Source organism: Harpegnathos saltator, unplaced genomic scaffold (genome assembly GCF_003227715.2).
Source record: "Harpegnathos saltator strain DR-91 unplaced genomic scaffold, Hsal_v8.6 scaffold203, whole genome shotgun sequence".
Lineage (NCBI taxonomy): Eukaryota > Metazoa > Arthropoda > Insecta > Hymenoptera > Formicidae > Harpegnathos > Harpegnathos saltator.
The window spans coordinates 1,402,650-1,427,314 of NW_020229988.1; the positions used below are offsets into that span (position 1 = coordinate 1,402,650).

General features: G+C 45.9%; 1 protein-coding gene across 4 annotated transcripts in view; it reads left to right on the forward strand.

The window, feature by feature from the left end:
• Positions 1–24,665, forward strand: part of LOC105181586 (neurotrimin) — a 203,625-nt gene that overhangs the window by 97,666 nt on the left and 81,294 nt on the right. The window lies entirely within an intron of this gene.

A 24,665-nucleotide genomic window follows, 5' to 3' on the forward strand; every position in this document is an offset into this window, starting at 1 on the left:
CTCTCTCTCTCTCTCTCTCTCTCTCTCTCTCTCTCTCTCTCTCTCTCTCTCTCTCTCGCGTCACATTCATTCCGTACGGTAAATAACACGAGTACTAAAATATTCGGTTTATCATTCGGCATATTTCCCAGCCGAGCCACACGTTCGCGCGATTAAATAGACGGCCGAGAAAATTGCGGGGAATTTATCATATCGGCACGAGAGTGTCGACGCTCTCTCTCTCTCTCTCTCTCTCTCTCTCTCTCTCTCTCTCTCTCTCTCTACGCAGACAGACTTATATCGAATCTAGTCCGGTAGCGAATTGATCGAATACCAACGGATGTTTTCTCAGGATACTTTTTACGCCGAACGGGGAATCAGGGGATTTCGGTTTCGGCGACGTTTTGTACTCCCCGGCGCTCCGCCGCCCGCGCCCGCCGATGTTCGCGTGAGAAACGAGCCAGTCAAATATTTCAGAACATACGAGTCCGAGATGGGAATTACGAGAGAATTCCACGGTATGCTCCGACAACGAGAGCGCGCGCCGTGGATGTGCTCTCAAAAGGGCTGGTCTATTTTTTAAGCAGGGATCTTTTGTCACTCTCTTTGTCGAACTCGAACTCTTTCGAGATTGGATAGCAGGCTGTTTCGACGGGACGATGCTCGAGTGAAATTTTAAAGCTGTCGAGGGTCTTGCAAGACGGGCGATCGCGAGTGAAAAGCATGCTATATCAATGTTTATCTCCGTCTTATAACGAACTGCCTCGTGATGAACTTGGAATGAGGATTGTGTACCTGCACACATTATTCGCCATGTACGCTGTTTCAAAGTAATTAAAGACGGCGAGCCTTAAATACGAAAAGTTATCGAAAAAAGTCATCTCAAAGCCGCGCACAAAGAGCCACGCAAGATACAATAATCCGGTTAAGGGGACTGGAGGGTCAGATTACTAGAAAAATCGTCTTTGTTTTTCGATAATATTTTGTGACGAGCTGAATAAATGTGCAAGAATGAAAATTTTTGATATATTTATACAACATATGAAGAGTAGAAAAATTTTCTTTATTAACAAATATTCATATAAATATATGTCCACTTAAATTTTAAACGCGTTTCTCTTGAAATTTTATTGTTCAACTTTTTGCAGTGATCTCTCCGAAACTGAGCTTCTGATCGATTTGAAATTTTAAAGCAATAATATTTGTTCATCTGGCTCTCAGGTGAACCATGGACAACTCCGTAAAAATATTTCATTTCGAGATATTAATATTTTTTATTGTAAAAGAATTGAAAAATTTGAATTTTTTCCTAATAATAACTGCTATTTTGTTAATTTTGTTCGTTCTTTTTTTATAGTGCTACACCGGATAATGATAAGCCTTTTTAAGATTTCTAGCTAAAATTCGCTCTGATCGGACCACCGAGAGCCGAGATATTACTGCAAAAACGACAACTTGAAAAAGAAAAGGAGAGTATATTTCAGCTATATATATCGTATATCGTATATATGAGTATTTGTTAATAAACAAAATTTTTCTACTCTTCACATGTTGTATAAATATACCTAAAATTTTCATTCTTGCACATTTATTCGGTTCATCGCAAAATATTGTCAAAAACAAGCATGATTTTTCAGCAATCTGACCACCTTCCAGTCCCCTTAAATATCTCGTGAATCTTTCAAAGGATTCTCTCGCGCGGTCGCGGCATTGTCCGAAGCGATTACGAGACGACGTGCGATCTCTAGCGCTATTAACATCGACGTTATTTAACAAACTCGTGAAACTGTGTTTGATAAGTTTTCGAGAGCTGCTAAAGCTGCAGAAAGGTCCACGTATTCGCCGTGTAATCATTACCGGCGCCCCTGTAAATATTCATATCGCGTTTCGCAACGGGCGCGGGCGCGCGCGGGCGTGGATATATCGTATCCGACATGTGGATCGCGGAACGAATATGACCGAGACGTATGAGAGCCATTAGACGTGAGAACGAGTGCTATTTATCCGACGTTTAATGCTTTCTTTGCGAACGTGCCGGTCACGTATGAAATGCACGAGTGCGGGATAATAAGACGGCGGGAATTGTGTAATATCACGATATCTCGTAAACTGGGTTAACCTTCGCGCGGACGCTGACGTAACGTCTGAAAACGCCCGTGAATGCAATATGGGGGAGTATCAACAATCCTGCAGAAACCTAAGCCAAACGCTGAATTCTCTGGAGCGTCGAAAAACGGCTCGACAATTCTCCGGGATCCCCGCTCGAACCTCCGCCATTTTACCTCGCGACAATTTCAAGTTTCACTATTTGAGTCGATGCGGTGTTACGCGCGGGCGCGTTGCGTTTTATAGAATAATCGACACTTCGAGCGGACACACCGCGCGCCTTTAATCCCTGGATCTCTTCAAGTATCCGTAAACTGTCACAATCTTCGCGCGGTGACAGCGCGAATATTTATAAAGGAGTATTAAAGTTTGTGAAAAATGTGCGCGTAATATCGGAAGGGTGCAATCCTTTCAATCTCCACACTCTTGTGTAAGTTTGTTTAAGTGGACACAATAATCAGTTTTCAAGTTCAATATGCGAATTCGGTGAACACAATAATCAATGATTGCATAGCAATGTGTGAGAGGCACAATTATCGTATCAGTATAAATGTTTCATTTCTAACACACTATATATAGTCGGAATATTTGAGAAGTATCGTACGACATCTCAAAGAGCGCATTTTCGAGCTTAATCGGACAAATTCGAGCACAATAATTTCCGAGCTGCGAGCGACTCGAGTCGACTGACATTCTTCCGCGACTCGTAATTTTCGCGATGATCCGTCTTCTTTTTTTCCGGAGCTGATATTAATTTTCACAGCTCAATTAACTGTCGTCTTTCGACTGCTCACGTACGAAATATTAGCGAGTTATCGATAATAAATCCTCATTATTGCGCGCACAAACCAGCCGATCGATCCAATTTAAGAAGTCTAATCGACTCTAATTAAGCTCCAGAATACGCCGCTGGGATATCGCACTCTTTTACTTCTTTTCCATCGGAAATCAATGCGATTTACTTCTGGGCATGCACTACGTAATAAGCCGCTCTGTGAGCGCTCAAATGGCTCACTCACCATCGCGCGTAGATTTCCAACGCTCAGCTGCCCCGCATATCCTTCCGGCTGGCATCCTTCACGTTCAGCTCCCCCGTAGCGTCCGGCGTTGATCAGTCTTTAGTCGCTTTGCATTCACTGCACTCGCCATCGCGAACGACGCTTGACGATTTCGCGAAAAACGCGAATAAATCATAACGCGATATACTCGCGGAGTTGCAGAGCGCGCGCACGTGCTGGAAAGATCGCGAGTCGAAGATCACGCAATTTTCGAGCGAAAGGTCGAAGAATGTCGTCTCGCAAACGATTGTGATTTGCTGAGAAGCGCGATTCCCGTCCCGCAATTTCTTAAAGTTTTAATCTTTGAAGGAAATAATGAAAACGCGTGTCGAATAGTTTTAACGCCAAACGCGAAAGTAGATTCTAATACTTCAAGGATGTGCGAATTGCGAATCACGCGAGACAAGTCGCAAAAATGGCGAATGAAATGGCGCTCTAACTCGTTACACGTTACGAAAAAACTTGTGAACTTTACCGCCGCGACAGTTGCATAATTTACCGCGAGCGAAACAATCGCAAGTTTCGCGTATGGTGGCGCCCATTATGACGCGTATTTTATTCCGCTCAAAATAATTAGGGGATCACACTGGACGAGTAATTCTATATATCTTGAATCAAGCGCGAGTGTGAAAAAATATGCTCCGAGAAGTAAGGTTAAATATCGGAAGCACGTGTATCGCGCAGAAAAGATTCAATAGCCCAAGTTTCCGTCGAGTAATGCGGGCGCGGCAGTAAAAAGTGATCCTCTGATCCTTTTTCGATCGGTGTATTTTGCTGGACGATACAAACACACACATGCAAAAATCTACCGACAGTAAATCGCACTGATCTGTGCCGATGGCCCTACAAATACGTATAAAATCTGCAAAGCCACCGGCTGAAATCTTCAAATCACTTCTTATTCTTGCGAGACTCACCGAAATGCCAGGAGCTCAGGGTCGGCCACGTTCCGCTACAGTTCTGGAACAAAAAAGGGCAGTCCCGCGATTAGACTTCGAGATTAGCGGCTTAGCGAGAAAAATGCGCGCAGTTGCGAACGTGTTAACCCTTCGCGATCGCGCTGCAACTCGGAGGGGACTTTCGTAAGCCGACAGCTACGTCCCACTTCTCGATCGCAAAGAGTCCAACGGGAGGATACGGAAAGTCCGTACACTTACCTTCGAGCCGACCCTGCTCGGCCCGAGCCGGATCCTCCGGCACGGCACTCGCGTATCGAAACTGCACCCACGGGAACACCGTGCTGCCGCAAGCTCCGGCAGATCTGAAACAAAAAGTAAGTTTCCTCATTAGTTATATCGACAGGCGTCAACGTACCAAGAATACAAAGCCTCGAGACTGCGCATTATTCTTTCAAGCTGATAAAAATGAAGAGTGTTAGTCACCCTCGGGATTGGAGAGCGCCGCCCGCTCGGCCCGATGAGAAACACGCGATGCGTCGCGAAAGCGCATTCCGCGATTGATTCGGAAAAATCGGGAGTCGCGCGCGCGCGCGACACGTCCGGCTTCGCGTCAAGGACTGTTAAGCCCGTGTCACACTACGGATTGAAGATCAAGGATTGCGGATTGAAGATTAGATTTCGACAAATCGACGAACTTCGGTTTTGATTTACTTTATTCCGATTGGTCAAATTTCAATCTTCAATCCGCAAATCCTTGATCTTCAATCCGTAGTGTGACACAGACTTTATAGTGTCCTCAGAATATCAACATATACGTACATTGTTGTCAACGCGACCTTCGAGCGGCGCGAAACGCGCTTGAGGACATCGCTACGATGCTCACTCGTGTCCTCGACGTTCTCTCTCTCTCTCTCTCTCTCTCTCTGTCGTAATATTAAAATTACGCCTTATTTCACGGCTTATTGAATTTCTCCCCGACAACCGAGCTGCAAAAATATGCAAGCCCACGATGAGAGCTCGCGGTATCGAGAAGCGAACGAAACGGCCCAGAGATTTTTATATTATTCCGTCTATCTGATATTATTAAATAATTCTGCATTTCTACAATTCTCCCTTGTCCGAAATCCAGTCGAGAGGCACTTATATCGTCGTTATCCCGTTGTTGCGTTAACCGCTCTATCGGGTCAATTGTTAAATTGCTAAATTTAAATAATCAAACAATCGTGAAAATTATTCATGCCAACTGTGTTAAGTCTGTATGTTCTCGCAGACGCGATCGGGATCAATCGGCAAAGTCTCATCGAACGCGGCCGGGGACAAAGAGGAGCGGGAGAGATCGTGACTTACGAGCGACGAGCGACAAGGAAAAACTCGCAAGACGTCGCGAGAGAGAGAGAGAGAGAGAGAGAGAGAGAGAGAGAGAGAAAGAGAGAGAGAGCGAAAGCGAATGAGAGCGAGTGCGCTCGTTAACAAAGCGGCACGGCGCGCGATTGCTTCGTACGTCCGCCGTTGTGCGTGTAAATTCGCACGTATAAATTCGCGTCGGTCTATATGCATTTTTGCGCGCGCTCTTGATGGATATTGGAAAAGTTGCGCGTGACATCCTGTAGTTCAAATCGCTCCCGATAGAAGGAAATGTCTGCTCGACTGCGCTTCTCTCGCGTCTCGCAACAGTTATCTCGTAACTTTCGTTCTTCCTGTAGCTGTTTTCATGTGTCTTTCCCTCTGTCCCTCTCCGCCTCTCATAACAACAATGGTAGAGACGTAACTTCGGGACACGTCTGTTCCATTCGGACGTGAAAACAACATCGACAAATATTTTGATTTAAGAAGCCGCGATCCGAGGTGTTCATCATCGCGTACCCTCGTAACGTCGCATTTTCCTAGCGGCGCCCGAGTAGCCGACGTTCTCCGATCACCGACGACGACGACGACGACGACGACGACGACGACGACGATTGCCCTAAATTCGCTCGGATACGAATTTCCTCATTGATTCGGCGGAAATTCGCACGCTTTTCCGCCGTCGCCCGTATTCCGTCTTCGTTTTCGTCTCACTCTCTTTCTCTCTCGCTCGATGTTAAAATTCCCGCCTCTTCATTAGAGTCATCTGCAATTCTCGCGTAAACAGCGAAATCGCTACGAGACGCATGTTCCTCTCGCGTTGCGCGCAGAAAGAAATCACTTTTTTCTCGCGTGAAAAAACCCTCCTCTTTAAAGCCCATGGCTTAACAAAACAGCCGTGGATCTTGATCGAGGGAGCGCGCGTAGAGGGAGGGCGGGTAGATTGAAATATACGTCCGTTCGCGCTAATGCGAAAAACGCGCTAATGACAAAGAGGAAAGTTTCCGGTGTATCTGGCCAATCAATTAGAGAGCGGGAGCCTTAATCGGTAAACACCGCTGCGATTTGCCGCTGCGCGCGCACGCATAGATAAAGTTATTCGCGCAGTTGCCGATAAATTGTCCGCTATTCTCCGTGGCAGCGATCGCGACGTATTAATCCGCATACATCCCCGATGTCTGGACAGGGTAGCGACATACTCGGCTCGAGGTATTCAGGTTTGCCAGATATCTCGCCGTTCGTGTAAATTCATCGTCCATTCGGACACCGACCAAACGCGATCTTCAGGCATGTAGTATACACACGTATCATCTGGCGCGCACACGTCCTCCCTCGTGCCGTTGTGTTGGATATTGGTAAAGTTGTACGCGACATCCTCGCCGCTCGAACGGCCGGCGTCCTCTATATAACGCCGCCTGAATTCTCCTCCGTTCCTGACTCTGCTCCTCTCCAACCCTCACAGCTTCTCTCTTCTCTCTTCTCTCCTTCTCTCCGTCTCTCTCTCTTTCCCTCTTTCCCTCCGCTCGGGTATAACGCTGGTCCTCTCTTCTTTATACCGATTTCTTCTCGCGCCGCGCCGCTCGTCCCCTTTCCGCTTCTTTGACTTTTGCTATTTCTTCCCGGCAACCCCGATGCGGTCTCAATTTTCTCGAGAAAGAATAACGAAGCGCGGAAACAAAGGAGAGCTCAAATTTTCATCGATCCGGCTAAAGTGCCGCGGCTCCGCTCGTATTTTTATCATGGAAATCACCGTTGATACAATTCATTCATCGAACGGCCACGGCATCGCGATCGCTTGGCGATGACGAAGAATCTCACTCGAGTGACTCCGGGGCGTGGGTCCGTCGCGCTTTCGCGCGGTCGGGCGAATGTGTAAAAAGTTGCAGGAACATTTCGAGTTTTATCCAACATTTGCCGCAAACTGAAATCGAGAGTACGACCGCGGCGGCGCGGCGGGAGAATTCGTGCCGCCGCTTTGCACAAATAGAACGTTAAGACACGTGTTGTTGCAAACTTTCGGCACGCCCACACGCGGACATCGTCGCGGGCGCTCGCGCCGTTAATAGCGATCGATTCGTTGTGACCAAAAAACAAGCAGTGTCCGACAGGCCGCCGCCCGCCGCCCGCCGCCGCCGCCACCGCCGCCGCCACCACCCTGGATATATACGAGCTAGTAATTTTTTAATTGCGTTTCCATCGGACATTTTTATGGTCGCCTATTCTGGCGGCGGTGTAGGCTCATCCGCTTTTACACGCTCAACGCGACGATTTAGCGCCCATCCTTGCGCACTTGTTTTCACAACACGTTGCGAAATGAGTTCCCCGGGCTCTCAATTGGACGAGGGAAAAAAACGTGACGAATATTACCGTCTATTTTTTCCCTCGCATAATGGCAACACCGCGGGCACAATTGCGGGCTAATTGATCGACGTTTCCAAGTCGAACGACGTTGATTGCGCGTCAATTCTTTTTCATGCGGGATGTATTTCGATTGGGAGAACAAAGGCACACTAACATCATCGCTCTTTGTCTGTCTGATCCCCGAATATTCCCCCGCAACTTTTCATACAAATCGTCGGATTAATCTCAATAGTCGTTATCGGAATACGAAGAAATGATATATTTTGCCGAGGAAGGACGTAAGAAAGCGATCTTGGCACAACTCGCATATAATGTCTTCGCGAATAATAATAATCCCTGTTGCTTTGAATCATTTTTAAACGCTTGTCCTCAATTCGTATTCCGACAGACGAAAAAACTTCTGTTGAAATTTTCATTCTACATTGGTCCGGCAAGCACCGTTCAACTCGATAGAAAAAACAATAACAAAGCTGAATGCGATGGAAAAAGAGATCGACAAGCTCGCAAAGCAAAACTCGCGTTTCTAAGAATGTTACTAGAAAAACGTGTTTCTTTTTAAAAAGCGCTTGCGTGACTTGGGTTGGTATCAAAAGTCGTACTTTTTTAATAAATATTTTTAATAAATATTAATAAATAAATATTAAATAAATTTTAATAAATCTTAAGTTAATCAGGCGCCCATGAGGTCAAATTACTTATCAAGAGATGATCAAATATAAATGTCGAAATATTTCATTGCTCTCGAGGAACTCGTTAAAAATGCGCACTGCATAGTGAAATGTATTATCTTTACATACCCCTTGATATACGACGTATTGCCATCTCCTTCCAGCCTCAGGCACTTCCGGACACTCGCGGACACTCGCGCACTTACGATTCGACCAGAAGTTAAATTAGGTTGAATTAGGTCAACGTGTATTAACTAATGCGATATTCCCGAGAACCCGACTAAATATCCCAGGAGGCGGCAAAATATCCCGACCGCTCGACGGGAATCGTAAATTTCGCGCCGAAAGACGTAACCGCGTGCGACGCATTACGATCCGATCGCGGCCCGACGCGTCACTCGCAAATTTCAATACGATCGGCACTACTTAAAGAGGCGAATCCCCACCCCAGCCGCCGACCGTCGTCGTCCGCTAATCAGCGATCAGCACATTCGGTGGCCAAGAAATCGCGGCAATCGAGTCTCTCAAAATATTCCGGATGTCCTGAATGACCGAATTACCGAATCATCGAGGCGATCGCGTGCGGTATGCGCCGAAAATGTCGCTCGTAGCGTTCGACATTCGTCATCGATCAACGATCATTGATTAACGTCGCGTTTCCGATCGGCTAATTTCGTGCGGCAGCATCATTAACCGCCCGCGACCACTGCGAAATTTAACTTCTAAAACCAAATAACGTAGGTGTTGCTATAACGCGGATGACCAAATTACAGATGTCTCACAATCAGTTTAGTGCCGAAAGAAACAAGTGTCGTCGCAACTATATTTCTAATTTACAACCATTCGTAAATGTAAGTCGCATAAGAGGAGCCTGTAGAGAATTTTTCTTTACTTCCAAATTTCGACTCGAGTGTATCTCCATGTTCCCAGCAAGTCCGTCAAACATTCGTTACAAATGGAAACCTCTTATAAATAAATTATTCGCGCAGTTGGAAATAGTACACGCTGCGCCGTTGCTTCCTCATCCTCGCTCGTAGATCCTCGCTTTTAGGCACCGCCGCACCGCTCGCTCGCCCGTAGAAACGCACGTTCGCGCGAACGCGCGCGATGCCGACGGAAGTGCGTTTCAATATTTTAAGAGCCGACAGTAATAATAATTAACGCGCCGTTACACGCAGCTCGGTTTCGCCGTGTGTGCGCCGCTCGATGGGCCGAAATTTAATAACGCGGTCACGGAGAAGCACGCGATGCTCAGACTTGCCGCAGCGATCGATGGAAAGGGCAAAGTCAGCCCGCGCCGAATGTCAATCATCGTCGCTTGTTTATCAACGATTCGGCTACCGAGAGAAAGCACAACAAACAACATTCCACTGAGACGATTTAAATCGTCAAGTCCGCGGTGCTTACGTCGAAAGGGCCCCGGTGAAAATTTAGGGTCTACCGTAAGTCTCGCAAATGCTGATTTGTGTCCCTAATAATGCCTCTTCCTTACGATCCTTCTTTCTCCACGCTCTCGGATCTCCAAATCCTATCGAGATTTCCGGCGCCGGTCAGAGAGAAGTGATAATGAACAAATTAAGCCGGACGAGAGAGAAGGATTCGTCATTTTATTAATTTAATTATTTTATCATTTACGGCTCTATTGCCGTGAATTTTGCTAAAAATATTCTAAATAATCTCCAGGCCCTTGAACGAATTTTCACCGACGAAAAAATTTGAATATATAGCTTGTAACATTACACACCGCTTTTTCACACGAGAGTCAACGTACAGCAATTTGTTTATTCCAGCTATCCGATTCTTTTTTCGCGTAAACGCTTTAAACTAAAAGCTGGAGCGATTACATCGCAATATTATCGGCATCTCCACTTGCGCGCGAGAGAAGGAAAAAGAAGATGCGGTGCCTCATTCTCTAAACCGAGCTCTCTCGAGATCCACGCTGCGATCGAGAGGAGGAATTCCTATATTTTCGATATATTTTCACGTTTATCAGCCGTTCGCGCCGACCCGCTCTCGACGACTCGTTAGTCGCTAATTGAAATAAATTTCATCGTTACACACGACAGCGCGCGAGAGTTATTCCATGACGTCGCGCGTGCGCGAGAGTTTCTCTCGCTGGACATCCTTATGTCGCACTCTCGCAATATCGTCGCGACTCCAATAATTTCCGCTAGCGCGAAGCCGGCTCCTCCTTCACTTATCGTGCGCGACGGCGAAAGTTTTGACGTTATTGTAGCCCGGCGTATGTACCGTATGCCGAAGCGGTATCCGTGTGCGGCAATATGTTCGACAGTGACCATCAGGCACCGTAAAGTTGCTTTCCTTTTCTCCCCCCGCCGCGTCTCGGTAACATCGATGGACGGTCGCTTCCACCCTTGTTCCTCGCGCTTGGATGTGGCCTAATAACTGTCTAGAATCGACGCGGCTTTTATTACTTCGGCACCATGGTGCAGCTTGCTTTTCCGCCGCGATGTCCTGCACCGTCCGCGAGACGGAGATGGTGTCTGACGAAGCCTGACGCAACAGTATGCGAGTGGAAAAGCGCGAAGGAGAGGGAGAGCGTAGGAGAACACGTCAGAAGGGACGAGGGAACGGGGCAGGCCGGAGTGGCGCGCGGAACGCTGCTGACGCGAAAGGGAGAGACAAAGGGAACGGACGGAGGTGCGGGCGAAAGAGAATTAGAGAAGGCGGAAAAGTGGAGGAACGTGGACTCGGGGAAAAAGGAGAGACAAAGGGACGGATGAGCACAGGGGGGTCGAATTCCCAGTAGATCACTGTCACGCCGCGAGAAGCCAATATAAATACCTCAACGCCTCGCCCGGTTTGCCGCTCGCATTGCTATACGGCTGCCCCACTGCTGTAACTTGTCTGTCCCGTTTGTTTTCTCACGCGCAGTCACGGGAGGGACGGGCGTTGACGAGGGAGAGGAAAAGGGCGACGCGACACCCGCGAAAAGACGAAAGGGATCATAGAGGAGAGAGAGAGAGAGAGAGAGAGGGGGAGAGAGAGAGAGAGAGAGAGAGAGAGACGGCCGCCCCGCCCGCCGCGCTTGGATTATTCCACGTGCATCTCTCTCGGCGCGTGTCTGCTTCTTATTACAACAGCCGATCTCAAAGTCAATTGCAGACGCGAATGAACACTTTACTTCGGCTGCAGCGGAGAAAGAAAGATGGCCTGAAGAAAAAAGATGGCGTGCGGGAATTAGAGGCAAGGGGTGTGCTCTGGCAGCTGGGGAGCGCAGAGAAGGTGAGGGTGGGAAAAGGGCGGAAAGGAGACGAGAGCAGAGTTGCACTTTGCTCGAATTTGGGGTAAAGCGCTTACGACCGCTGTGTGTACGCAACATGTACGCGTGTTCTCTGCATGAAAGGAGGGTTGAACAATGTAGACGCGCGCGCGCGAGAGAGAGAGAGAGAAAGACAGAGAGAGAGAGAGAGAGAGAGAGAGAGAGAAACGGAGACACAAACGGTTACACTCGTAATTGGCGCGAGCGCGGATTGATAAAACGGGAAGAAGGGGTAGGAAGTCGAGCGTTCTGGCATAATTAGGAAGCGGGTCGCATCTCTCCCCTTTGCTGAAAAAGTTGCGACTGAGGGTCACAGGGTGGTGAACAGAGGGGCGTGTTTCTCGTAAGGTGATCACGCGGAAAATTTCAGCAACAAGGAACGCCAAAATGGCGCCGGGAGTGGTGGCTTTTATAATCCTTCGTGCGACGACTGAAAGGGCACGTACAGGTGAGTATGTTTACGAGTCTGTAGGCTTGCATAAAGAAGAGTCGCGTTCAACTTGCATGAGGCACGGCTGTCAATTTCCCCGTTTAAGCGGGTAGAAGCCGCGTGCTGACGGATTATCGCTCGGCAAAGGTCTTTGTTCCCGTCGAAGAAGATTATCGGACCAACACGTTTGACACGAATGATAAATGATTATTTCGCCGTCTCAAGATCTCCCGGATTGCCTCAATCAACGTCGTTTCTCCGGTCGATCTGGCGATCGACGTTTACCTCGCAAATGAAAGAAAGAGAAAGGGAATAGGTTCGAAAAAGTCTCTCGCTTGCGATCCCGCAACGTGAGAAACGTAACATAATATTGTTTGTTAACAATGCCTGCGGCGACGGAGCCAAAACTGGTGTCGGTCAATTAATCGGAGCGTCATTAAAAACACAAGCGATGAGAATCACAACTCCGCTCCTTGCAAGGCAGGGAGACACACGCGTCGTGTTGTTTGTTGGTATCGCGCTTTAGAAAATTGAAACTAATCACACGCAATAAGAGCGGCTGAATTATTCCACGTGCATATCCTCGTGCCTATCCTCTTCGGTATCTTATCCTTCTCGAGGGGTCAACCGTGTGCCATCCCCCTCAGACACTCGTTTTTCATCTGTCTCGGAGGACAGAGCTCTTGACGGCACAGGGAATTGGCGTCCTTCCTAGGAAGAGGTCCGTGGCTTCTGTCCTAGGAAGACGCCAGAGGGAATATCTCGTCACGTACGTCCGACAACTCGCGGGCGGAATTAAGAAAAACTTTTGTTCGAAAGTTTGTTTTTTGCGCAGTGCCGTGGCTCGACTGGAAGAGCATCGTCGATCGCGGAAAAGTTAAGGTTGCCGTTGGATTTTCTTCTGTCCACCTCCTTTTTTCCTCCTTCTATTTTTTCCCCTCGCCCCGCTCCGTTTTTTCCTCTCGTTGCGGCGCGCGCGATTTTGCGACCGCTATTTTGCCGGCGCTACGCCGATGATCCCCCCCCCGCCTCTCGCGATTTATTGTCGTGCGAGCAAATTGCAGCAATCGCGAAATCAATTCACTTAGCAGCTACGTGCGCGCGTGCGCGCCAGAGCGTGACTCGGTAATCAGAAGCGGAATAATTACGAGGATGCGTACAGTGGGGCGCGCAATTGGCGCGAGGACGAAGCCGAGCCGTGGCGGCTGAAGAAAGTTGAGCCGAAAAATCCAAGATCGAATTATATACTCAAGCTGATCCGAGACGAGGAAAATTTTCAGCGCTTAGCGCGTTCTGCCCGTCTCATGAAAGCCGAGTAGTGTCGAAACTACGAATTACTTGTTACTGCGCATTTCTCCGTAGGAATGTGTTGAAATTAGTTGTAAACATTTGCTGCGCCCGATACGAGCAATCGCGAGATTAAGAGCGGAACAATTCAGCATTGGTACAAACGGTATGCCGACTTTAATATTTACCGCCGAGTTATGGATCAAGTTCTTGAACTTCGTTATTAGTTGTATACGTACGAATAAACGGGAGTTTCGTTTATCTCCCGCGCCGCTTGTTCCGGCCGCGGAAATTCATCTCGATGCGTCGCGTTTGGCTTTATGCTCATTCCTCGCGAGAATCTCGAGTGATATCGGCACGGCGTTTCTTTCCTCCGTTTCTGTTTCCGCAATCGCGTGTCGGGAGGTTGCTCGGATATTCTTCACAGGAGTACTTCGCGAAGAATGAGCGCGCAAGGCCGGCTGGGACGGGCGGAGGAGCGATTAAAAATACGCGAAACAACGAGTGACAAATTTGAGGAGGCGATTCCTCCGCATCGCATAACACACTGTAAAACTAGGCATCGGAAGATGTGTGTTAAAATTGAGCATTAGTGTGTTATTTTGACACATTAGCTGGCGTTAAGGCACTAAGTGCGTCAAAATAATTCGTTTTCTGTGACAAAAGTGTGTTTTAATAACGTACCATGTAGCACACTACAGAAACGTGTTACTCATCCTCAACAACCCCGTGACACACGTAGAGTGTGTTATTTAGACACAGAATGATAATTGAAATACACTGAGAATACACTTGGATGATATATTGGATAACACACCGAGTCACGTAACACACTAGTAATGTGTTCACGATAACACACTAATTTTGTTAACACACGTTTAAACGAACACACATACGTGTATTAAAAATATCCACATGAGAAAAACACAAATCGACAAAATCGGCGATTACTCGCCTTCAAAAAAGTATTGCATCTATTGAACAAATTAATGCAATAATAACCTGCTTTCATATTATTACAGACTAAATCATTAATTATATGTTATTTATTATAATATGTTTAAACGTAATATGTTAAATAACTCGTGACTTAAAATGGAAGAATGTGTAAAAAAGATTCATTCATTCACACGCTTGTGCATTTCAAAATAATATACTTGGATTTGCAATGTTGCTCAATTCACTTTCATAATACACTTGAGGTGTGTTATTTTGATATACCTTCATAATACATTTGAGGTATGTTATTTTAATATACTTTCATAACACGCTGAAAGTGTGCTCGTATCTTAATACACTCACACTAAGAAAACAAATTTAGTATCTCTGACAAAACTGTTTAGTTGAGGTATGTTTTAATAGCAACCAAATATCTTGTTTTATAAAACAAAATATTTAGTTGTCCCAACTAAATATATTTTTCTGCTTTGTTCTCTGGACCAAATGATTTTGTTCTTAGACTTCATATATAAAAATTAAGCATTTTAGTTATTTCATCCATAAAAATTATATAATAATGAAATATTATTTTACATAAACTAAAATAATGCCCAATGGATACTATTTTGTCTTTCTGTGCACTAAAATTTAGATTTTATCACATGTTTTTCTCACATGTATTTTTTTTAATACACATATGTGTGTTCATTTAAACGTGTGTTAACAAAATTAGTGTGTTATCATGAGCACATTACTAGTGTGTTACGTGACTCGGTGTGTTATTCAATATATCATCCAAGTGTGTTTCGATTATCATTCTGTGTCTAAATAACACACTCTACGTGTGTCACGGCATTGTTGAGGAAAAGTAACACGTTTCTGTAGTGTGCTACACGATATGTTACAGATATCATGTTACAAGTATATCATTAAAACACACTTTTGTTACAGAAAACGAATTATTTTGACGCACTTAGTGCCTTAACGCCAGTTAATGTGTCAAAATAACACACTCAATTTTAACACACATATTCCGATGCCTAGTTTTACATTTGTTAGTGTATACGATCGAAATGGACTGACTAAAAGTGCGTTTTAATCGACGATGCTTATGTCTCTCCGCTCGCAGGATACGAGGGGACCGCGCAAGCAGTGCACGATTGTTGACGCGGCGCGGTTTTAATTCCCCGTCGTTTCCCCTCGTCGGAAACGTTGAGCCTTAATGACTCGGACGCTTGAGAAGTGATTTCATCGGCGATTCCACGCGTGCCACATGTGAAGCAGGTTTAACGAGTCGCGGCTTTTCTTCAACGGCATCGCCTCTTCGTCTATTCGCCTGGCACTTCTACCAGCGCGGACTATCGTCATCGAGCTAGCTCGAGCGACCTCGAGTTCTCTCTCTTCCCTCGGCCCTCGCGCCGCTACTTCCTGTCTTGCTTCATTCACCTCACCGGCGAAATCTCCTCTTTCGCTCCCGTTTTGCTTCCCCGCCCTTCCCGCACCCTCCCCCTTTGCTACCTAACGTTTCCGATCTTGCGCACCCTCCGACATCCTCACAATTACGCGTTGCGCGTGCCTTGACTAGAGAAGCGCGCTGCCAGACTAACCTTCATTCTTGCGCTCCTGGTTGATAGGAGGCCAACATCCGAGCTGTTCTTCCTGATGTCTTTTAGAGTCGCGTCTCTTCGTCGCTCTTCCTTGTTTTGTTTTTTTATTTTTTACTCATTTTTCTTTCGCTCTCTCCGTCTCATCGACTGTCGCTCCGTGGGCATAACAATCCGCAAATCTCAGAGTGATTTCTCGTAGCCGGTAACGGGAGGTAAAATTAAAGCACGCCAATTTAAAGCACGCGAGGTCATCCCGATCGACGGTCATTTCGTTGCTAATATTAGTGAACATTCTCGTCGACGAGCATCCTCTATATTTACAAGATATATTTCATCATTTACGCGCGTCAGTTCTTGCGATTCTTTTATTACCCCGTAGCGCACGCGACGCTTTTGGAAATACATCGGGGAAAATATAGGGACAATAATGATAGCTCCTAATGAATAATGAATCGGTCGCGACCCGAGCTTGTCACTGCCGACAGACGGACGCGGGTCACTGAACACGTGTATTGAGATAACGGCGCGGTAAATACACTTCTGTTCGTTCAACTGCCCAATTCGGACCTTTGAGGTTGACTTTTAGCTGGCAAAGCCGTAGTTGGAAAGCTAACCTGGGCATTACTCAAGGAATACACATGACCGTTCGGCGAATGCAAACTAGTCAAAGTACTACAAACCACTCGCCAGCGGTCAAAGTGTCGCGACCTACAGGATGTGCGGAGAAAAAGATTCGCACATTGCCCGAAGGATATCTGTATCGGGTCAACAAGAGATGCTTCATATAAGCATGAGTCAGGAAATCATTGGTTACTGAAATACCTCGACTCCGTACCTCGTTGACATATTTCCGTTTATTTTAATGAAAATCAAGTTTGCTTCATCAAGCCAGCTCCACGTGATAATTTTCTCAAGAATCGGAGTAAATTGATACGACGAGCACTTTCGTTTGTTAAACGCCGTGACTTATGTAACAGGTTCTTTAATCCAGCACTAATAATTAGTATGAGTTAAAGTTTGTCGCGGCGAGAAGAAGGGGAGTCCACGTCGGGCGAGAAAAGTTTTGTAATCACTTAAAGTGCATTCGCGTGCAGCTTGGGAATTCAAGCTGCCAAGACGCAGATGACAATCTTTTAGCGTCTGGTAGGCTACATGATGTGTGGTATTGCAATTGCTCCGTTTCAGTCGGTCGTCCGATTAAATCCATACACACGTCTCTTGACATAAATAATTGTCCTAATGATTCTCTACTCCTGTCCTCTAGCTCAAAGGTTCCTTCAGTTATAACATTCAGGTATATAAAAATGTGTTAATACTTTCGCGATATATACGTCAGATCTATATCCATATTTTCGTGATTAATTCATCGCAACCCCCCGGAGATGGCTTCAATTTTTGAATGTTCCAAACACGTGGTAGAAGTAATAATAATTGACGCACGGAGTGATGAATAAGAAATCACTTGGATATAAATTAGAAACAAAATCATTACAAAAAGATCCATCGGGACACGAGCGCGTTAATAAAAATCAATTAGTTTAAAAATACAAATAAATATGCCAACTGCAAGTATCGTCGCAGACACAGGAAACAAAAATTGAACGGCGCATCGGTGCCTTCTCATCACCGAATTTTCGGCAAATGTTTAACTGTTCTGCCAGAAAGGCTTCTCGCTCATTGCAACAAAGCGCGTCCAATAATTATGTTACTATAAAGCAACCGTTATGGATATATGTATGAATAATATCTTAGGTGAACGATCTACAACTCTCAAATGCGAATGTTAACGCGTGCGTAAGCATACGGGTTTAGCATTATTAACTGCCACTGTGCAACTTAGATATTTATACGTTACCTTTAATCGGCGGTTTGAATAGAAATCCCAATATTGTTACTTTCATAATTAATCAGTATATTATTCGATAATATGCAGCGTACGTAAGCTCTATATCGCCACGCATAATGTCGCTGCTGTAGAACAGTTGTACACTAAAGCCATATGAATAACTAATTTAATATCAATATTGTGCGTACGCGGTTGAATACGACGTCGATCGCAAAACGTTCCTGATAGTAACGCGTGCGTTAATATTACATCGCGGTTTCTCCAGACTACGATTCCACGGATGAAGTTGACGAAAAATGAATAATGTGGAAAATTGGCAGCCGTTCATATATTTCCAGCGTAGAAGCTAAATATAAATTATAATTTAACATTTTGCTTCAACGTTGGTTATTGTGCGTATTGCGTTATTTTATTTTAACAATTCGATTTTAATCTCTGAAGACGAAGCGTACAATCACCCTCATTAACAAAACAAGCACATATCTCGGTGTATCGATGTAACTGTAAACCTGCAAAGCAGCTGATTCGGAAATAGATCGAGAGAAAAAGCGTAACGTAAAGATTCTTCGTATCGCGCAATATCGCGCTTCCTTTCTGGGGAAACAATTTTAGAAACCGAAGAATTAACGCACACAGAATCATATTTATTAAAGTTGAGTAAACTTGAATAATCTCTCGCTCGCACAGATTGTGAAACACGTTTAAACAGCGCCAGAACATAAACAAAAAATATGAGGTTTTATATAAAAAAAAAAAAAAAAAGGAAAAAAGTGAATAAAATAAAGTTGAACTTGCAGTATTTACATTGGTTTCAAATATTATTTTTTGAAAAACGGTTCCTTGCTTCCTATCCATTTTTAATTATACTTTTACAACTATTATTAAAAAGTTTGCCGTAACGTATTACATTGTTAAAGATCTCTTATACATAAAAAGGAGAAAAAGAAAGCACAAAGACTTTATTAATCTAGCGATTCTTCAAGACGGTTTTCTCGAAGGGAAAGCAGCGTGCCGAGAAGATTTATTTTACATCTTCACCTCCTTTTCATAAAATTGCAGGGCACACTGCATCACTGCTTGTTTGCTTTTCCATTGCTCAAGTATGTAGCGTCAAGTCTTACGCAAATCGAGGTTATCGATTCCGTCGTATTTGATTGCACGAGCGATAACAACCATCCCTCCCCTATATATCGCGTAAATCGCTATATGCGGAATTCAAACGTCCATATTTGATTTTACTACCAAATGTGAGTAAATGTGCTTCAGAGACGGTCGCCAGCGAACACATATCACTCTCTTGGTGCGCGTATTTTTAGCGCGCCGCAAGAGTCGCAGACCAGAGAGGGAGAGAGAGAGAGAGAGCGAGAGAGAGAGAGAGAGAGAGAGAAGAAGAGATCACAACGGGATTCCCGATGGCACACCATAATGTATCATTCCGATGATCCGATCGTGAGTTACGGAGTTTCGAAGTACAAGAGTGGATTTACGATAGTGCGTGAAAGTTAGCCGCTGATCTTGCTCCAAGTGGCGGAATTCACTCTTGCACTTCGGGACGCCATAACTTACGGATGGAGACGTCGGGACATTATATGGAATAACGTAACGATTCGACTTCAACTCTCAACCGCGACGCTTGTATCACCGCGAGCTGATGGCTACACAGCGTTTGTATCGCGGAGATACTTCCGAATACCCAACTGAGCTCTCTTTCCGTGTTCCGCGTATAAAGCGCACATTGCACTTGGAAGTTACCCGACGCGATGGTCGGAGCAATTTTCTTCGCATTCGCTTTCCTGACTTTCCAGCGCACTTGTACAACGCGAGCTAATGCAGAGCGGACAATTAGCGTCGTCGATATCTTCCGAAGCGCGACGAGTTTGTCGCAGCGAGATCGCTTGAGACGCCTCCGAGATTTCGCGGCCGCTTTTATTTCCTCAATAAAAAAACTGTATGTATCTCTTAAATAGATTCTCATTTCTCACAAATACTCGCCGCCCCGCGGATGAAAGTGTATTATGGTAAAGTCGAGATATTTCATGTTTTACGTCCGAATATATATCAGAAAATTCACCCCCTAGATATAGAACAGTACATCTTACCTTAACACTTTTATATCGCGGAATGCTGGGGAGAATCCGTGTATGTAAAGAGAAACATACAGTTCCATTTGAGAAAAAAAAAAAAGATGAAGGCGACACCTCGACAGTCAAGAGACACGCCTCCTCCTCTGCGCCTACAAAGAAATCTTTATCGCCGCGCCGTGCGGCAAACTCTTCTCCGCCGCGTTCGACAAACTTCTCTCTCTCTCTCTCTCTCTCTCTCTCTCTCTCTCTCTCTCTCTCTCTCTCTCTCTCTCTCTCTCTCTCTCTCTCTCTCGCTATTACACAGATTGAAAGAAAACCGAAAGCTCTAATCGTTATTAGTTCACGCTGCGTCTGCTCTCACGAAGCGAAGCGACGCGCGTTTGCACGTCACGTCTATTAATTAACGCTCAACACCGCGCAAAGTCCGCCTCAGCGCCTTATTTTACGCGCTAGACGTGTTTACGGCGTCTCGAGCGCTCGGCATCGAATATTGAAACGTTCCGTCACTTCTTTATTTCGCCGCGCCGCGCCCTTTCGCACTCGCGCTCTTGAAACTCGCGGTATAACTCGCTCGATAACGCTCGCTCTGTCGGCGAACGGACGAGAGCACATCTCGTCGCGCGCGGAGCGACGTTCCATTTTTTCGCGTTTTCTTTTCGCCCGCCGAGTGAACAAAGCGTAATGCGAGACTGTTAGACTGTTACGTGGCGATTAAACCGCAACGGCGGCAGCCGTTGCCAGGTCCGCGCGGCCGCCCATATTTCGGCGTCGAAACGTCGAAGGGGGATTCATGATCGCCGAGGGTCCGCCAGGACAACGTGAATTAAAGCGCGCTCGCAGTTAAATGGTCGACGAGAAGAGGCGAGAGAACGAGAGACCGAACGAGAAAGAGAGAGAGAGAGAGAGAGAGAGAGAGAGAGAGAGGCGGTGTGTTTTCTCGAATAAAAAAAGGATGTTTCAGACCGAGCACTTAGCGAATGATTTTTAAATTGAATCACGTCTCTCATCCTGCCTGTCCCAGCGGCGCGCGCGCGCGCGCGGCCGGCATTGCGGAACCAAGGGAACGCTTGAACTCCGCTCGGAAGAACGTGTTGACAAGTGGAAGGCACGAAGGCGCAGCGAAATGACTCATATACGGCGTGCAACGCCGCGCGTTAGCGGTGTGTCTTCGGGTCTGACAAGAAGCAGCGTCTCCGTGCGTCTCTCTCCGAGCGTCGCCCTTGCGAGACCCGACTATGGCGCTCGATCGCTCGGCGAAATATTAATACGAGGATGTAGAAATAAGGATATGTACAGGGTGGCACGCGAAACTTGCGCGTGAAATGGCACGAAGTTCCTCCGTCATTTTGCGAATCAGCGAAACATTCGCGACATTTTGGGCAGACTTGGGCGAGCGCGCAACCAGCCTCCTCATAATCAATCTCCTTTGATTAATAACTCAAAATGTTACGTCTTTTGCGGAAGGGTACACGGGACACACAACTTTGTGTGTCATCGGCAGACACCCCGGTGGCACGAGGGTGAAATTATGCGTCTCGTGTAATGCTTCGAGATAATCAAGTCTGGCTGACGAATAACAACGACGATAACACGCCGGTAATTAAGACGTAGCAAAGTATAAAGGGAAATTGTTACGCATCGTGATATTCCGGGTTGCGCGGCAAGTAATTCCACATTTTCCAGAGGATTCTCCGAGCGAGGAGGTCCGAAATCGCGTATTACACGAGCCAGTGGGATACAATTGAAACGAACACCGAGCGAAAGTGATACTCGCTTCGGCGCGATCGACGAGAGGTTTCGCGGACGGACGTTGGCGAATTCGCGGACGTTGGCGCGAATCGAGATAATTTCATTCCGCTTGTACAGTCTTTAACGCAAAGTTCCGAGGTGCTTTTAGCGGCCACGGTAGCGCTCACATTTCCAGCTTGCGCAATGGCTATGTGTTAGCGTTCTATGATAATTAAGAGCTTGTCTGCAAGCTCGGAGGACCCGCCAGCTAGTGGGATAAGTGGTCCTAACACATTTATCCAAAGGGTGTCCCAAGTTGTCGCGCGGCGATATAGCGTGCGGGGACAAAGTAAGAAGGATCTACTAATGAAGAAGCTCCGTATACCGCGCGCGCATCGAAGCTCACCGCGCTGCTGCCTCTTCGTTCATTACACGGAAAGCCGAGAAATTCGCGGGTACACACGGGGGCGGGAAAGAGATCAGGCGCGCCACCGCTACCGTAGAAATGAGGTACACGGGAGGGGACTTTGGCCTCAGCAGAAATTCGATCGTGTGGCAGGGCACAATTTATCGTGTGCAATTTGTTAAATCAAGTTGCAGGCGGACATGGTCAAACAAACCGAATTCTCGACAGTTGGAGCACTCGATCCAACTTTATATAGAGGAGAGCGCGAGTCCGGCGGAAGTTTGGCGATGTTAACCGATTCTTTTTGCCATCTCGGCGCGTTACGAATTGTCGCACGACCCTCCCGCGTCGTCGGGGATGTTGTCTCTGGACGAGACTTTGGTATCACGCATCGTTTGGATTTCACAATTAAAAGAGGAATAACGCAAAGAGTCGAGGAGAGGAGCGCAGCTTCTGTGAATTACAGCGAATAAGATTTCGCAATGCATCGCGTCAAATTTTTTGAGAGACGACAAATCATTCATTAATCTCCCGCTATTCGGATCTGATCGCAACAATAGAAAAAATATCCCAAATAGAAATTAACAGGGCTTTGGTAAGGACCTGATTACTTTTCTCCAACACTAATCGGGCTCTAGTAGGGATAGAAAGACAAGGACCCTACAAGATGTGTAACAAATGATTTAACGGGTTCTTATGAGGCAATATTATAAGGGCCTTGTAAGGCAATATCAACAGGATCTTACAAGACAATATTAATAGGGCCTTGTAAGGAAATATTTTTATTATTACTTGAGTAAAAATATTCGTCCTTTTCATTCCAAGAAATTTAGACTGTAATTTCTTTATTTCTTTATAACTTTGTTAGTATACAACAAGAATTGTTTATTTTACAAATACAGCATATTTTACAATAAAATATAGCATTCTTTGCATAAAAATAAAAATGCTGCTATTGTTTTCACTAAATTTTGCTGCATTTCAAAACGAAGGCAATACTAGAAAAATCCTTGGAAGAGACTAATGAATATGGCAACTAATAAAACTAATAAAATTTATTTTTAATTGCGATATAATTAAGAAATCTTTAAAAGAATCAGATAAAGCGTACCTACTAAAACAATACTAAACTATGACAATTTTATTACACGCTTCAAATCTTATTAATTTTCTATAACAAAATTTGATTTTGTATATCTAAAGCATCCTTAAAAAATATCTTTCTAAGGCCCACATCAGTTTTCCATGTTAAAGCGTTATTTCGTAAAATCTAAGCCTAAGGCATCCTAATAAACGCTTCTAAGACCTTTCTCAATTTTCCCTATCAAAGCCTTATTTATTAAATCTAAGACATCCCTAAAAATCGTCCGAAGGCCCTTCTCAGCTTTCCCTACCAAAGCCTTATTTATTAAATCTAAGGTATCCCTAAAAAATCCATCTCGGGGCCTGATATGGTAATAATGAGGCATCACTTTTTAGGGCATCCTACATCCAGCCTTATCGGGGTCTTATGGTCTAGCAATTTTTTGCTCAGGATGGCGCGACGGTTTTAATTCCTAAATTAACAAACAATTGCAAACCTCGATCGTGGTAGAAGAATGGCGGCATATAGAGAGAGACTGACCTCTCTTCCGGCGTGTACCTCAGAGACAAGGCTCTTTTACGATTTCCCCCCGACGTCGTAATTCAGTATGACTACAATTAGGGAACAGGAACCTTAATGCGCCGATTAAACGAAGTATCACCTCCGTTAAGCGCGGTTCATACGCCGCATGAATTCTCCCCGGTCCGGACAGGCCTCGACAGCTTGCGGGTTAAGTGGTTGTAATACATTCAGCCGGAATGTGCTCCAACTTTCTACATACACAATGGCCAGTGGTACGAGACGACGTCGGGAGGGGCAGGGCGAGTCGGTTGGCTCAGTTCGCCGCTCTTTCGCTTTCCATGGTTCTATATAAACCGCCCGGCCTGGTGGTGAATGTGTTTGCGTACGCGGAGACCATGGAGTACTCGCGTGGAAGAAGAACGTTTGAAAGGACGAGGAGAGTTGATCTTGACGTTAACTATAGGTCTCCCGGTCCAGACGTTTCGCGGGGGGATTGAAGGAGAATGGCGGCAGAGAGCGAGGGGAGAGGCTCGCGGACGGGGGCGGAAAGCGAGGGTGGAAGAAGGAGACGTGGAGGAAAAGAAGACATACCGACAGCATAGCCAGCGCGAGCCAAGCCAGACTGGACGGCGCTGAGCTCGTCGCCCTCGTCGTAGTAAACAAAGCTGTAACTCTCTTCTCGCACCGAGGAATCAATGCTTCGTACCATGCTCTTGGGGAACAAACTCCTAGAGCAAACCCCTCTCTCTCTCTCTCTCTCTCTCTCTCTCTCTCTCTCTCTCTCTCTCTCTATCTATCTCTCTCTCTCTCTTCCTCTTTCGTCCTCTCTCGCTCTCGCTCTCGCGTTCTCGCGCATCCATCTTAGTTCTCGTGCGGCTTGCATGTTGATGCATTCGAAAGAAAGGACGAGGCGAAAAGATGCTCGCGCGAACTTGCTTTCCAAGTAGCTCTTTGTATCCGCTCGTCTCGAGCACGGGCTTAATGGACTGCCAATTTTGAATCGTCGAATTATCCGAGCGACGTAAGCGACAAAA